Consider the following 16,228-nt stretch of genomic DNA (forward strand, 5'->3'; position numbering starts at 1 on the left):
TCTTATATCTGGTCATTCATCTATTGAGCACCTACTATGTGTCAGGTCTTACCCAAATTGGTAATGAGACAGAAATGAAGAAGATGCCTTTGACTTCAAGGACCATATAGCTTCAAAAATGAACATGGGGATAAAAATGATATTGAATTCTGACAGTTGGGGTAAGCAGAGCCATATGCAATGTTCAGTGAACACCAAGGGGAAGCTGTGCATAAACCAGGAAGAACCTTGCACAAGAAGTGTTGCTTAGAGCTGAGACTGACATTTAAGAAGTGGATTTATGGACTCACTAGTACTAAGGAAAGCAGGGTTATCATTTCCCTCTCCTTGAACCCTATACCATATTTCATAAACACTGGCATACATATTTATTCCGTGTTTTAATATCTGGGAAATAAGGATGCATCCCAGAGTTGCTGACATCTTGCAATCACTGCTGACTGGCAGTCAGCCATCATTACCTATACGGACACACTTGGTCAGAGCTGCTCATACCACCATCACTTCTACTGAGTTGTGCACATTGCTGTTCCTACAAGTGCTGAGTTTGATTGACGGTTAAAGGATCTTCAAAAAGATTACACCATAATTCATCTTTGAAATGAAAAGTTATTTGCACTCAGAAAAGCCCAGAAACAGTGCAGCATGATATTTGGATACAAATGCATCTAAGATATTTCTTACTAAGTAGGAAACAAAAATTCAAAGTGACAAGAAATTATTGTCATAACTTTTACTTGGCAGCATCTTTTTTTCCTGGCAGTACATAAAATAATAGCACACCTTTATTATACCTGATGCCTCTTAGGCTAAGTGAGATCTTGAATTTCAGTTAATCTAGGCAAATCTCATATTTTTAGAAGCTTTATTAACTCACATTGAGCTTTGGGCGCACTTTATGTAATCCAAGCTGGTTTTGTGAACTCCTGCCATGCTATCCCTATGCGATTGACTCAAGACCTTACTTTTTTCCTAGCAAGATAGCACTGGGCTAAATTCAGCTCAGTGTTCCAGGCTGTTGAGAATGGCTCGAATTGTGATTCAGTTATCCCATATATTAACCACCCCTTGTGTCATCCGTGCTGACACTTCCTGGTCACCAAAGGATGATCTTATTATCTAAGCATGTTATTTATAAGGAATTTCACAGCTGAAGCGAGGTACAGAATGACCTACTCTAAACCAAGAGCGATTAACAAGTTTGGAGCCAAGCCAAACTCCAGAACAAGGTTGTTGTTGGCATGATTTTAATCATGATAGACAATTAGCCAAGCCTAATTATATTGAGACGAGAAACCAGAGTGAGTGGCAGTAATGAATTTCTCTGGGAACTCCCTTGTGTCTCCAACTCAAACTGGCTGACCTATAAAGGATGTAAAATGATAAAAGATGTTTGCCTACTTATACAAGCTGTGTTTACCTCGAGGAGCAGCCCATGTGGGGAAGGGGTCTGAAGGACTCTCTCTTCTATGGGGACTCATCACAAGACACAAATGGGATTCTCAGTTCCACTGGCATTTTTGCTTCAGGAAGGAGATGCAGAAGAGAGGAAACATCTTTCAGCTGCACTTGGGCACATTAAACGTTAATGTGATTATGTAGCTGGGGATTCTTTAAATGTCGCCCATGGCTGAAGTATTACCGGAGTTGTGCATTAGCACTTTTTGGTGTTATAAAGGCTTAATATTTTCACTGACTGTGTCAAGCCCAAATAGAAACCTGGAACTTCAATAGAATGAGAAAATGATTAGAATGTAAAAAAAAAAAATTGTAACGATTTGACACTTCTTGCCTCTAGGTTTAGAAATGGAATTCAAAAGGAAACTCTCCTTAAGTCTCTAGTCTCCTTTCCCATTATGGATTTTAATTGACTTATTATAATTGAAATATAGAAGAAAGAAAAGTTCTAGAGAATAACTGAAATCTATAGTTTATATAGTTCTTTAGAGTTCACAGAGTATACTGACATTTGATTCTCACACCAGACCCCCACACACACTTTGGAAGAATAAACAGTTTTACCATATTTAAGCTGAATAAGCTGAGGTTCAGAGTTTTTGACTTATCTAAGTGAAATGGCCGAAATACACACAAAGCCTCTGATTGCAAGATCGGGTTGTTGCCAATGGAAAAACTAAAAATTAAATAAATAAAGATTCCTTTAAGGTGAAGTTTGAGATTGGCTCTTTCAGTGGGGTGGACATTCTCAGTGGGAAAACAATGTCAGTCAATGTGTGTGTGTGTGTGTGTGTGTGTGTGTGTGTGTGTGTGTGTGAGCTGTTAATACGTCAGCCTGCCTCCCTCTTTTTCTTCTTTCTTCATCTTTCTGTCTCACCCTTCCTTCCACTGAATACTTCTAGTAAATATCTCCTGCATTTCTAGGAACAGTACTGGGTGGTGGGAACAGACAGAAATATGTAATACACAGCTCCATCCATACACCAAGTTCATAGCAGCATTTTTCACAGTAGCCCAACGGTGGAAGCAACTATGTATTCATCTATGGATCAGCGGATTAACAAAAGTGATACATTCATACAATGGAATACTATACTGCCTTTAAAAGGAAAATAATTCTGATACATGCTACAGCATGGATGAACTTTGAAGGCATTATGCTAAATGAAGTAAACCAGACTTAAAAGGACAAATACTGTACATTCCTACTCATACCAGTTGCCCAATATAGTTAAATTTAGAGAGACAGAAAGTAGAATGGTTGGTACCAGGGGCTGGGGGGAGGAAGGAAGAAATAGGGGGTTAATGTTTCATGGGTGGGGTCTGGAGATGGATGGTGATAATGGTTGCACAATAATGTGAATGTACTTAATGCCACTGAACTGTAAACTTAAAATGGTTAAAATGATAAATTTATATTATGTATATTTTGCCCCCCCCCCCCCCCACACAATTTGATCCCTGCCCTTCAGTGAGCACCATCTGTACTAACAGCCCATGGGGGAGGTGGGCTGCTATGTGACATGTGCTCTGAGAGTGGAATCACGGGGTAGCATAGGGGCATAGAAGAGAGTTCACAGTGCAGCCTAGGGATGAGCAAGGAAGCCAGGGATAGCTTCATGAACAATGTGCTGCAGATGCCTGAATTAAGTCTGAAAGAAATTTGAATTTCTCCAAGCAAAGTCAAGGGGCAAAGGGGGATGATTATTTCATGCAAAGAGAGCTGCAAGTGCGGAAACACAGAGGCTTAAGAAAGCCTGGTGTGGTTAAGGAGATGCAAAAAGTCATTTGTGACTGGAGCCCGGAGCTCAAGACCATCTGGCTACTATTCCTCTCAGAGAGTTAAAGCGACTTGCCCAGTAGGGTTAAAGCTATGTTTGAAACCAGGGTTTTCCTGTTTTAAAAATCCATTCTCCTTTCACTATCCTAGGCTCTAGAGTTCTGCTGTCAAATACGGTGGCTATTTAAATTTAAATCTAATTTATTCAAGTTAACTAAAATTAACAATTCAGTTCCTCACTCAGACTAAGTACATTTCAAGAGTAGCTAGTAACCTGCTGATGTGGACAGCTCAGCTACAGGAAGTTTTCATCACCTCAGCAAGTTTTATTGAACAGGCATTTTCTCGAGTTTCCAGAGTAATTCTCTTGCTATGAATCTCTTTGTATATTAGAGCATCACCCCAAATCCTGACATTATTATCCCCATTTTTAAGAAAAAGAAACTGCAGTTTAGAGAAGCTGAGTAACTTGGTGATAGTTTCACAGCTATTAAGCAGTAATGCTGAAACATAAATTCCAAAGCCCTCTGAATCCATATTCAGTACACTGTTCATTAATCCATAGCCTCCTGCTGTCTTCAGCTGCCTCTTTGCTCCTGCTCCACATTCAGATTATTCTTCCTAAAAGACCACTTTTCAGGAGACTATGAACATGTCTTTTCTTTGTCAACTGGAGAAAACACAGATCTCTTAGTTTGACAACTAAGGCTTTCCACAAATTGGGATAAATATAGTCTGCAGTTTCTTCTTCTTCTCTTATTTCTTTTTCAACACTCATTCTCTGCTCCAGGAGCCGAATATATCAGTCACATTTTAGCCTCTGAGCCTTTGCTGTCCCTGGTGCCCCTTCCTAGACTACCGTTCTCTTCCTTTCTGCCTTCTAGAATCTCACTTGACTTTCAAGTTCTAGTTCATGACCCACCTATCTAGAAAGTCTTCCTTGATCAAACTGGGCTGCAAAGAGCTCCCTTTTCTCTCTTTCGTGGAAGCCAGGATGCAGCTTATGTGATGCTACGTGGGAAACCTCTCCTCTGCTTCTATAGAGGCCGCTCTTCTCATTCTACTAATGGAAACACGGCATTGCCAAGTGGAATCTCATGTAGACCTCATTCCTCATCTTGGTGAACTATTGGTGCAAGTATTAACCCTCCTTGATAGCTATACTCAAGCTCTGCTCTTACTACTTGTTGAATTTGCTTTTCCCACATTTTGCTTGACTTCAGCTCTCCCTGCTATATGACAACCATTGTATTGGGCACGTTTATTATATTTTTTTATTTGTTGTCCTCCAACAGTTCTATTAAAAATATATTGTTATCCTTTTTTTAATTTAATCTAATTGTTTATTTTTATTTTTTTGAGATGGAGTCTCGCTCTGTCACCCAGGCTGGAGTGCAGTGGCGCAATCTTGGCTCACTGCAAGCTCCTCCTCCCGGGTTCACACCATTCTCCTGCCTCAGCCTCCCGAGTCGCTGGGACTACAGGCGCCTGCCACCACGCCTGGCTAATTTTTTGTATTTTTAGTAGAGACGGGGTTTCACTGTGTTAGCCAGGATGGTCTCCATCTCCTGACCTCATGATCCGCCCGCCTCAGCCTCCCAAAGTGCTGGGATTACCAGCGTGAGCCACCGCGCCCGGCCAAAAAATATATTGATATCCTTATTTTACCCAAAAGGTAACTGAGGCTCAGTGAAGATAGATGAGTTACAAATTCATAGAGAGATATGAAGTGAGATGGGAATTGGATCCGAAGCCTGTGCTCTTTTCCTTGTTGCAGTATAAGCCTTCTCTGCATGTGGCAAGACATTTCAAGTTATTACAGTGAATATGTGGAAGCTGTGTCCTTCTCAGCTGTGAAAAAATTCTACCTGTATGTTATACTCAACATATATTAAATAAAAGTATATTATAGTTATTACTCCAAAACTTTGCAAGTTTCATTTGTATCAACTGTCTACCTTGGATATGGCATTGAAGTCCACTTAATATGAAGGGTGGAAGGAGCATACAATTTAAAGCCCTGGCCTTGTTTTGAAGCTCCATCACTCGTTGTTTAGATATCATTCAAACAGCAGTAGTTATAGATTTTGACTTTTTGTTAAATAACATTTTCTATCAGAAACTTTGTGATTTCTGTAGTCATTATTAATGGGTTCTCTAGTTTGTAAGCTGAAACCAGAACAAGTGTTCTACTACGTAGCATGAGGGTTTAGGAGAAAACACTCACATAAGGAAGTTACGGGTTGAGATTTTTTTTTTAATTTCATAAAAATCCTAGAGAATTAAAAAGTTAAAGCAGCCTAGGCATTTCTATTCATTAAAATGAAAACATTAAAAAATGAAATTATGATCACCAAATTATAATTATTGCTGCAACATGATAAAATATTAAATATGTAATAAATAATAAAATGAGCACTGAATCAAGATCTGATCTCAGATCTTCCAGAAGCTAACCTTGAAGTTGTCACTGAACCTACCCAAAGCCCAGGTCTTCTAGAACACAGTAATGTTATGTAAATGAGTAAATTAATAAATAAAGGTGTTATGTCTTAGTTCATTCAGTGTGCTATAATGAAATACCACAAGCAAGCCACAAAATTCTGTGGCTTATTAGCAACAGAAATTTATTTCTCACCATTTGGGAGGCTGAGAAGTTCAAGATCAAAACACCCACATATTTAGCGTCTGGTGAGGGCCACTTCTTTGTTCATAAATGGCACTTCTTGCTGTGTTCTCACATGGTGGAAGGGGACAAGGCAGCTTTCTTGGGCCCCTTTTAGAAGGGCAATCATCCCATTCATAAGAGCTCCACCCTCATGACTTAATAACCTCCCAAAGGTCTCCCCTTCTAAATGGATCACATTGGCAATTAGGTTTCAACGTATGAGTTTAACAGAGAGGGGACATAAACATTCAGACATTAGCATTTGAATGAGACACTCCCTAAAATTTCTTCCACATTAGTAGTTTATGAGTCATACCTTCAATTTTGCTGTGTTTACAAGAAAAGTATTCTGAGAAAGAGAGAAGGCTTGTATCATTATAGTATTTAATCAGTTTACCTATATAAAGAGAGAAATTGCACAATTATGTTTCATTCAGCAAAGGTTCCTGGGGCTTCAGCTGGGCAAAAGATAGGCCCTGGGTTAGACACTGTGGGGATATAACAATCAGTTAGACATAAGGGCTGGAAGTCTAATTTAGACATACTTGTAATCGAACCACAGGGGTCATTGTTGAGGGAGGCTTTGTGAGCATGGTGAGAAGAAACAGAGTCAGCCTGGAGGGTTAGGGAATTGAGAATGGATCTTTTGAAGACAGTTTTAAAGACCAATCTGTTTCCCATCCCGAGTCCCAGAGATGGTTTTAATGTGCCTCTTTGTAATGAGATAGTTTGAGAATCTAGTAGACCCAGTGCAACAGCTAATATCTACCAATAGCTAAGACCACAGAGGGATGTGCTTTCTTTAGGGGCCAGCTGTTTCTCATTCATGTATTTAAAGGCCTGACCTGGGATGTTGGTTTCTTTGTTTATTTTGCAATCCTGCCTCTGTCTCAGCACAAATAATCTGTGCAGATCTGAAAGCTTGATACCTTCTTCCCAATAATGCCCTAGAAATAAAGTAAGCAATGATGGAGTGGCAAAAGCATCAAGAGGCAGCTTATCCTGACACCCACTTTCAATAATTGTGGATTTGGAGGCCCAGAGAGTCAAAGGATTTGCCCAGATTGATTCCAAATAATGGGAGAGCTGGGATTAGCATGTGGGTCTTCCATCTATGTGCCCTTGTTTTTACTTTCTGCTAATTGTAAGTTTAGGATTTGCCTTTTAATAGTAGTAGAGTAATTAAAGAGATGTAACTTATTAAGCTTCTAGTTTATGCCAGATGGCATATATTTATTACCTTTACACTTCAAAATCGATATTATTATTATTTTCATTTTGTGGATGAGAAAATTGAATTTTAAAAACATATAAATTTGCTCAAAGTCAACAGTGAGTGGCAGGTGAGTCTAGCTATGTATGTTACTCTCATGTTATCTGGCAGTGCAGCACCTATATAATTTTTATTTTTATTTTTATTTTATTTTATTATTTTATTTTGAGGTAGAATTTCACTCTTGTTGCCCAGGCTGGAGTGCAATGATGTGATCTTGGCTCACCGCAACCTCCACCTCCCAGATTCAAGCGATTCTCCGGCCTCAGCTTCCCAAGTAGCTGGGATTACAGGCATGCACCACCACACCCGGCTAATTTTGTATTTTTGGTAGAGATGGGGTTTCTCCATGTTGGTCAGGCTGGTCTCAAACTCCTGACCTCAGGTGATCTGCCCGCCTCGGCGTCCCAAATATACAAACTTTTTTTTTTTTTTTTTGAGACGGAGTCTGGCTCTGTCGCCCAGGCTGGAGTGCAGTGGCACGATCTTGGCTCACTGCAAGCTCCCCCGCCCGGGTTCATGCCATTCTTCTGCCTCAGCCTCCTGAGTAGCTGGGACTACAGGTGCCTGCCACCATGCCAGCTAATTTTTTGTACTTTTAGTAGAGACAGGGTTTCACCGTGTTAGCCAGGGTGGTCTCTATCTCCTGACCTCGTAATCCTCCCGTCTTGGCCTCCCAAAGTGCTTGGATTACAGGTGTGAGCTGCCGTGCCTGGCCCCCAAATATACAAATTTTTTAATGTGCATACCAATTGATCCAGCAACTCCATTTTAAGTCAGCCTAATTATACCCATGACCCATAGAATCATTGAGATAACTAGATATACTCAATAGCAATATAAGATTTAGCTTGTGAGTTCATTTGTATAAGGATGGTTATTACAATATTATGTATAATGGAAAAGGAAAGGAAACAGTCTCAATGTTTCTCAGTTTGGTAATGGTTAACTACATTATGGCAATCTGTATTATAGAATATTAGTCAGTGTTAAAAAGTTGAGTTGATTCTCTATACAGTCATGCGTCCCATAATGATGGAAATATGTTCTGAGAAATGCATCTTTTGGTGATTTCATTATTATACAAACATCATAGAGTGTACCTACAAAAATCTAGATGGTATAGCCTAAAACACACCTAGGCTATGTGGTATTGTCTATTGCTTCTAGGCTACAAATCTGGACAGCCTGTTACTGTACTGAATACTGTAGGCAGTTGTAAAACAATTTCAGAGGGTAGAGTTAGATGGGGAAGAATATGGCCTAGACTGAATCCTTAAGTGGCTTACCAGGTGTTGAGCACCAGAGAAATGAAATATGAAAGCCAAGTGCCAGAACTAGAGCAGATCTTCACCCTGAAACAGAGGGAAGGTCTGGGTGTTGGTGCAGAGCAAGAGCAGGGCCACACGTGGTGAAGGATCTACAGTGGTTGCCCTGGCCCCCACCAGAGTTCACAGTTGTTCTCACAGCCAGCGGGCATCTGGGAGTAAGCCAAGCTGTTTTGATCCTGCAGGGTGGAGGAAGAGGTCAAAGATGTTCCATGCCAGGAAGACCACCAAAAGCTGGAGACTGTGGATGAGGGCTCACTGTGGGCCTCCAGTGGGTATCACTCAGGTCAGAGAAGAATTAAGAGGAACTATATCTACCTCTACCTGTGTTCTTTCCACCTCCAAAGTCTGGTTCCATCGCATCATCCCTAAAAGCTGAATGTCTAGACTTGACCTGGGCCACCATCTGGCTTGCTCTTCTAAACAGCAGTTCTGTGCCCCTGCCCAGGAAACCTGTGTTTGATTGCTTGGAGCCTTCTAGCTGTTCAGCCCTCTGTTCCCCTCCTTGGGAACCTGTTCCTGACATTTATATGCTGAGGTCGTTGTTTTTTTTTCTTTTTTTTTTTAATTTTTAATTTTTGTGAGTACATAGTAGGTGTGTATATTTATAGGTTACATGAGATGTTTTGACCTGTCTTCTTTTCTTTCTTCACATAAGGGTCTGGGACTTAGCCTGCCTTATATTTTTGTTCAATACTATCTCATGAAGATTTATCACCTCTGTCCTCTGTCCTCTTCCCTTCCCAAACCTATGAGGAGTGGGACATTCTCCTCTGCATCTCCTTTTCTTATTGTACCTGAAGCTCAGCCTACCGGCTCATCCCACTGAGGGTTTTACCATCATTTAATAGGATAGAGTCGGGGGGAGGGTAAGATGGGAAGCAAACTAAAAAAACATATATCTCAAAAACTATTATCCTCATCTTTAGTTTCACAATCTCTTGTTTCTTTGAGTAAAATTCCCCTCAGGGTTTCACTCTGTATACAATTTACTACCATTCCAGGAAGCTTACACTTTCCACACAGACAGACAATTAAGACAAAACAACAGGTACAAACTATGCTGCTTGTCATAGACCAGACTGGCAGTCTCTCCTCCTCTGGGTCCCACAAAGAACAGCACTTTGCTGTATTTCCTCCCTGAAGGTAATAGAAATTAAAGTTAGGGTCCTCTCCTTTGGGAATTTAATAGTAAATCCTAGAAGAGGCACTCTGAAGACTGGTGAGGCAATTTTAATGTACATGCATGAAAATAGACCAAACCAAAGCTGAGCCTCAATTTGGGCAATATCGATGTCCCAGAGCCCCTGAGTGTTAATCAAATGTTTGTAAATTGCACATCTTTTAACTGTGTTTTGGGAGCGCATGATTTAAAGCAATCCTGAAAAATCCTCTGGTGCTACAACTAATTAACCTAATTTATCTGTTTTGTAAATCTGAATTTACTCCTAAGGATCAAGTGTTTGGAGAGTAAAAGTTAGAGAAGGTACAATTAATTAGGGAAGCCTTCCTGGAAGGGGTGAGCAGGGCCAAATCTTAGAGGAGACAGTGATTGCAGATCCTCTAAAGGACTGAAAAAAAGAAATGCAGCAAGCTTCAGTGAAGGGCAGCCTTATATCTTGGCAGCAATGAATCATCTTGTGAATAACAATGGAAACATCTCTTATGGGTGCACAATAGTTTACAGTTTACCAAGGACTTTCTTGAACATCACAGTGATTATGACAGCCAAGAGGATGTACTGAGTGCATGCTCTACACCAGTGCTAAGTGTTTAAACGCATCATCACAGTTACCCTACCGACACTCACTGGGTTTGAAGTTAGCATTTCCTTTTTAAAGAAGAGGAAACTAAGGCTCATGGTGCTTAAAGTCACACATGTTGTGCTAAAGTCAGCTGGTTAACAGAGGAGCAAAGATCTGAATTCAGGTCTGTTTGACTCTGTGGTTCTAATCATATCATGTGCTGGAGCTCAGAGCAGGATAGAAAAGTTGGCAGTGGATGACAACAGACATCAGCACAAATATGAATCATTTATTCTGTATTACCTGATGCCAAGCACTATACTAAGCATTTTACATGCATTATCTTACTTATTCCTCCAAATAACCTTCTGATATAGGTGTCAAATCCCACTTTATCAGGAAACTGAAGATCAGAAAGGGGGTAAGTAATACATTCAGAGTTACAATGCTAGCAAAAATATTAGAGGGTCTCACCCCGTAGAACAATCTCTTAACTACTACTCTCCTATGCTCCGGTCTTCTTCCTAAGACACTTGGGGACCCAAGGTATATAAAATCACCATCATTGTCCTCATGACATGAACTTCATTCTCTGGAAGTGGAGTTAGACCTGGAAGCAGGACATTTCAATGCTATGCAGCATGGGAAGAAGGGTCACAGGGCATACAGTAGTACACAGGAGGGCTGCTTTGCTGGGCCTGTAGATCTTGAGGTTGGCTGCTATCATCCCAGTTTTACAGATGAGGAATTGAGTTACCAACAGCTTTTGATGTGTTCAACTTGACACAATTTGTGAAAGTCAGTGCCAGGACTTGATACCTCCACTCAGTCTCTCTGCCTCAGTTGTCAATACCCGCTTTATTATACAGTCTCATGATTTTCCAGAAAATGTTAAAACGTTTTTGAGGCAACTTGTTCACCAGCACCACACAGGCATTTTGCCTATGTGACATCAACTTCTAGAACCAATATTCTCTTTCTCTCTCTCTCTCTCATTCTCAAATAAAACTTGGAATTACAATCCCAGTACTGAGACCTCTTTTCCAATTACTCTCTCCCTGGGTTACCTTAGCCAGCTTCATGAATTTAAATGCCATCTATATGTCTGTGACTCTCAAATATATGTCTCCAGCTCTGGCCTCATTCTAAGCTCCAGACTGCCTCCTCCACATCTCCATTCAGAAGTTGACAAGTCCCAAACAGAGCTCTTTGGTGTTCTCCCAAGCAAGCTCCTCCCTGGTCTCCTCCCTACCTATCATTGGCAGCATCATTTGAATTCAGGACAAAAATAAGTAAATAAAGAAATCCGGAATCAAATTATTTCTCACCATGCCTTTGCTTGCTTGGAAAGGACCATTTGTTCGGTTGCATCAGCTCGTAGCTGGTCTCCTTGATTCCTCTCCCACTCCCCACAAGCTATTTTCTACATAGCAGCCTGAGGGGTATTTACAACAGGTAAATTAGATCATTCTTGATTCCCCTGGCACAAAACACATCTTCAAAAAATTCCAGTAACACTCATTACATTTAAATCAATCCAGGGGACTGATGTGGCCCCCAAGGCCCAGGATGATCTGGCCCCTGATAACCTATTTCCATAGCCCTGTCTCTCCCTTTAGATGGTGACTCAGCACTTGATGCTCATTCCTACCTCTGGCTTTTACCCTCCATGTTTCCTGCCAGGAAATGCTTCTTTCTGAGACTTTGTATAGCATGCACTTTCACTTCTTCCAGGTTTAGGCTCAAATTTGCCCACCTTGCCCCCACCTCTCCCTTGTGCATTTGTATCATTGTACCCTCACGGTTCCCACAGCATGTATAACCACACGAAATGCTGTTGTTTATTGGTTGATTTTCCTATTAATTGCTCATTTTACCTCTAGAAAGTATGCTGCATAAGGGCAGGGATATGATGATCTGTCTTTGCTGTTCAATCCCAGTGTCTAGGATAATGCCTGGTATATAGTCCTCTTCCTAAGACACTTGCAACCCAGGGTATATAAAATCACCATCGTTGTCCTCGTGACATGAACTTCATTCCCTAGAAGTGGAGTCAGAACTGGAAGCAGGACATTTCCTGGTATATAGGAGATGCTCAGTAGAAAAGTTGAGTTAATATGATTGCACCACTGCACTCCAGCCTGGGCAACGGAGCAAGACCCTGACTCAAAAAAACAAAAACAGAAAAACAACAAAAAAAGAAAAGTTGAATTAATAAATGTATTAGTCTGTTCTCATGCTCCTGATAAAGACATACCCGAGACTGGGTAATTTATAAAGAAAAAGAGGTTTAATGGACTCACAGTTGCACATGGCTGGGGAGGCCTCACAATCATGTTGGAAGGTGAAAGCACATCTTACGTGGCAGCAGACAAGAGAGAATGAGAACCAAGGGAAAGGGGTTTCCCCTTATAAACCGTCAGCTCTCATGAGACTCATTCACTACCATGAGAATAGTATGAGAAAACCACCCCCACGAATCAATTATTTCCCACTGGACTCCCCTCACAACACATGGGAATTATGGGAGCTATAATTCAAGATGAGATTTGGGTGGGGACACAGCCAAACCATATCAGTAAATTAACTATTCTTTTTCATTATAAAAAATACATGTTATAAGATCAATTTAGGAAATAATGATATAAAAAAGAAATGCACATTTTGGCATATTTCCTTGCCATCTTTTTCCCGTGCATATTTTTACGTTGAGATTATTGTGTACATTCAATTGATATTCTACTTTTCTATTTAAGATATCATAAGCAATCCTCCACGTTGTGTCTAATATTTCATGTAATATGTGTTCAAATAGACCTTAATTTTCTTCTATCTTGAGTTACTTCCTGAAAAACACTTACACAAGTATGGTAGGCTCTCTGTGCTCTCTTTTGTGTTGAAGTAAGGCAGGGTAGTACATTTGAAAGACTGTAAACGTGAGCAAGTTATTAACCTCTCTAGATCTCAATATCTTTATCTATAAAATGGGGATAATAAAATCCACCATGCTTAATTTATTGGCTTGTGCAAGAATCCAGTGAAGTATTGAGGCAAACATCTCATTAAATATTGGGGTGAATGTCATTTTTAAAACCACAGCATTGTGCAAATGGAATAAGATTTATAGGAGGGAATACAATAAGTAATTTGTAAAACAATTTGAAATTTGTGAATAAAAAGCTATTGGCAATTTTTCTGTGCTGAGTGAGACATGTCCTCATGTTTGTATTTAATATGCTAAACAGTTGCCAATGTCTAATTCTAGGTTCATACCCTGCAATAGCTTTTCTTGTTTTTTTTTTTTCTTGTTTTTTTTTTTTTTTTTTACAACTTTCAGCTGTAAAACTGGGGTCAATTATTTTTAGCTGTTTCTTCAGCCTGTCTCATTAGAAAAGTACTTCGAGGTAATGACTTGGGCATATTTATTTGATGATTGTTCATTTTGAAAGATGTCATTTTAAGACTTTTCTGGAAGTTTCAAATTCGCCTGTGGGAGATCTGTTTTATACCAAAATGTCATTTCAAATTCAGGCCTACATACTGTCTTACACTTGGTCCATATAAATGTTTCACAGCACCTGCATTTTTTATCATCGCTCTTTCATGCGAACTTAGATTTCGTGTGGCTCACCTCTGCTCTCTGTCTGAAGGGGAAAAAGTAATATTTTTAAATGGCCTTTTTCCCCTTTGTCAGAGGAGATAAAATTTCCCAATTATTTCCCCCTCATGCATAGATATTTGTATTAATATTTTAAATAATGGATTCTCTATAGCGTTATTCATGAATCCATGTGTTAAATTTAAAACAAATGTATCCTAAAAATGAATATTTAATCTGTGTTTAATACCTGAAACCAGATTCATAGTGGCTTAATTTCTTTGATCATTAAAGAAACTTAGGAAATGATTTAGATTATTTTATTCACTCAACAAATATTTTAACAAGCTTATTGAGTACCTCCTACATTATCTCTTTTTTTTTTTTTTTTGAGACAGTCTTGCTCTGTCACCCAGGCTGGAGTGCAGTGGTGTGATCTCAGCTCACTGCAACCTCTGCCTTCTGGGTTCCAGCAATTCTCCTGCCTTAGCCTCCTGGGTAGCTGGGATTACAGGCACCTGCCACCATGCCTGGCTAATTTTTGTATTTTTAGTAGAGACAGGGTTTCACCATGTTGGCCAGGCTGATTTCAAACTCTTGACCTCAGGTGATCTGCCCACCTTGGCCTCCCAAAGTGCTGGGATTACAGGCATCAGGTAAGTATCATCATCATCGTCGTCATCGTGGCTGTATTATGAATAAGCAAACAGAGACTCAGAGCTGTATAGCTCCCATGGGATGGCTCTCTGCTACAGTTTAGGGTCTGAAGTTTGACAGAAGAATATATGTGAATCAAATTCTTGGAGTAAACAAACAAGAGAAGCCAAGTACAACAGCAAGAATGAGAGAGGTGTTGGGGGCGAGGGTGGCAGGGAGAGACAGAGAGAGAGGCCTAGTAGAAAACGGAAATGGGGAGGGATTGGATTAGATTGAGAAGAATCTAGGTTGTGGGTAGCTCCCTATCTTTTGCATCACCTGGGGATCTTTAAAAATGACTGATGCTTGGCTCCCATTTCCAGACTGTGATTTAATTGGTAAGGGATGCAGTGTGGGCATTAGGACTTTCTTTAACCTTTCTAAATGATTCCAACATGCAGCAAAACTAGGGAGCCACTAATCTTGGTAGTGCCTGGACTACTGTGTGTAGTGAGACTGAATGACTCAACTTTGTCAGTCATAAGTTCTCGCTTTTCTAGTAGGTTGTGCTGATTTATAGGCCTTGTTGGAATGGGCATAATGCTTACAAATAGGAAGCACAAGTCCAAAATCCCCTTGATGAAGAAAAAGAAAGGCAGTGAGCTTGAATGGGAAGAGGGTGGGCTTTAGTCACAACTTCTCTGAGCCTCAGCTTTCTCATCTCCAGAATGGCTACTGTGATGCCTATCTAGTAGATTTGTTGTAAGAATTACACTCATTATGAAGGCTGGGCATGGTGGCTCATGCCTATAATCGCAACACTTTGTGAAGCCAAGAAGGGCAGATCACTTGGGGTTAGGAGTTTAAGACCAGTCTGGCCAGCATGGTGAAACCCTGTCTCTACTAAAAATACAAAAATTAGCCAGGCATGGTGGCATGTGCCTGTAATCCCAGCTCCTTGGGAGGCTGAGGCAGGAGAATCATTTGAACCTGGGAGGCAGAGGTTGCAGTGAGCCACGATTAAGCTACTGCACTCCAGCCTGGGTGACAGAGCGAGACTCTGTCTCAAAAAAAAAAAAGAAAGTTACACTAATTATGATGAAATTTATCTTATCCAATGGTATCAGAATCTTTGGACAGTTAATTGAAAAAATAATACTACTACTTAAGTCCAAGCAGGTGTAGCAGATAGTACTTTCCAAAGATGACTAAAATATATCTCATCCCACATGCTTTTTCAAATGTGACCCATTATCCCATCTAAGCTAGAGCCCATGTTCTTTCCTTTTGAACCTGGGTGCCCATTTGTAAATGCTCAGATCAGTGGATTATGGCAGAAAGGACACCATATGATTTCAGAGTTTCGATCATAAAAGGCAACACAGCTCCCATCTGGCTTTGTCTTTCTCTTGCAATGCATGTCTTGAGAGCCCTAAGCTGATTTATATGAAGTATAGCTTCACTGGGTCTGCCATGCTAGAGACACCATGTGGAGAAGCTGCAGAGAGATAGAGGAAGATGCTCAAGGAGCTTCCATTGTGCCAGCCCCCAGCTATTTAAGTCTTTGTGCATCACCTGCCAGAAATGTAAATACAGTAGCCTTCAGATGATCCCAGCCCCTGATCTTTAAGCTGCCCCAGCTGACATGGAGTATAGAGAGACAAGCTGTCCCCAACAAGAATGCCAAAAATCCATATTCATGAGCTAAATAAATGTTATTTCTATTTTAAACTACAAACTTT

At 40.3% G+C, this 16,228-nt stretch overlaps 1 protein-coding gene across 6 annotated transcripts in view; it reads left to right on the forward strand.

The window, feature by feature from the left end:
- Window positions 1-16,228, forward strand: part of DAB1 (DAB adaptor protein 1) — a 1,249,170-nt gene that overhangs the window by 746,732 nt on the left and 486,210 nt on the right. The gene's annotated exons all lie outside the window — the stretch shown is intronic.

This window comes from Gorilla gorilla, chromosome 1, assembly GCF_029281585.2.
Source record: "Gorilla gorilla gorilla isolate KB3781 chromosome 1, NHGRI_mGorGor1-v2.1_pri, whole genome shotgun sequence".
Taxonomy (NCBI): domain Eukaryota; kingdom Metazoa; phylum Chordata; class Mammalia; order Primates; family Hominidae; genus Gorilla; species Gorilla gorilla.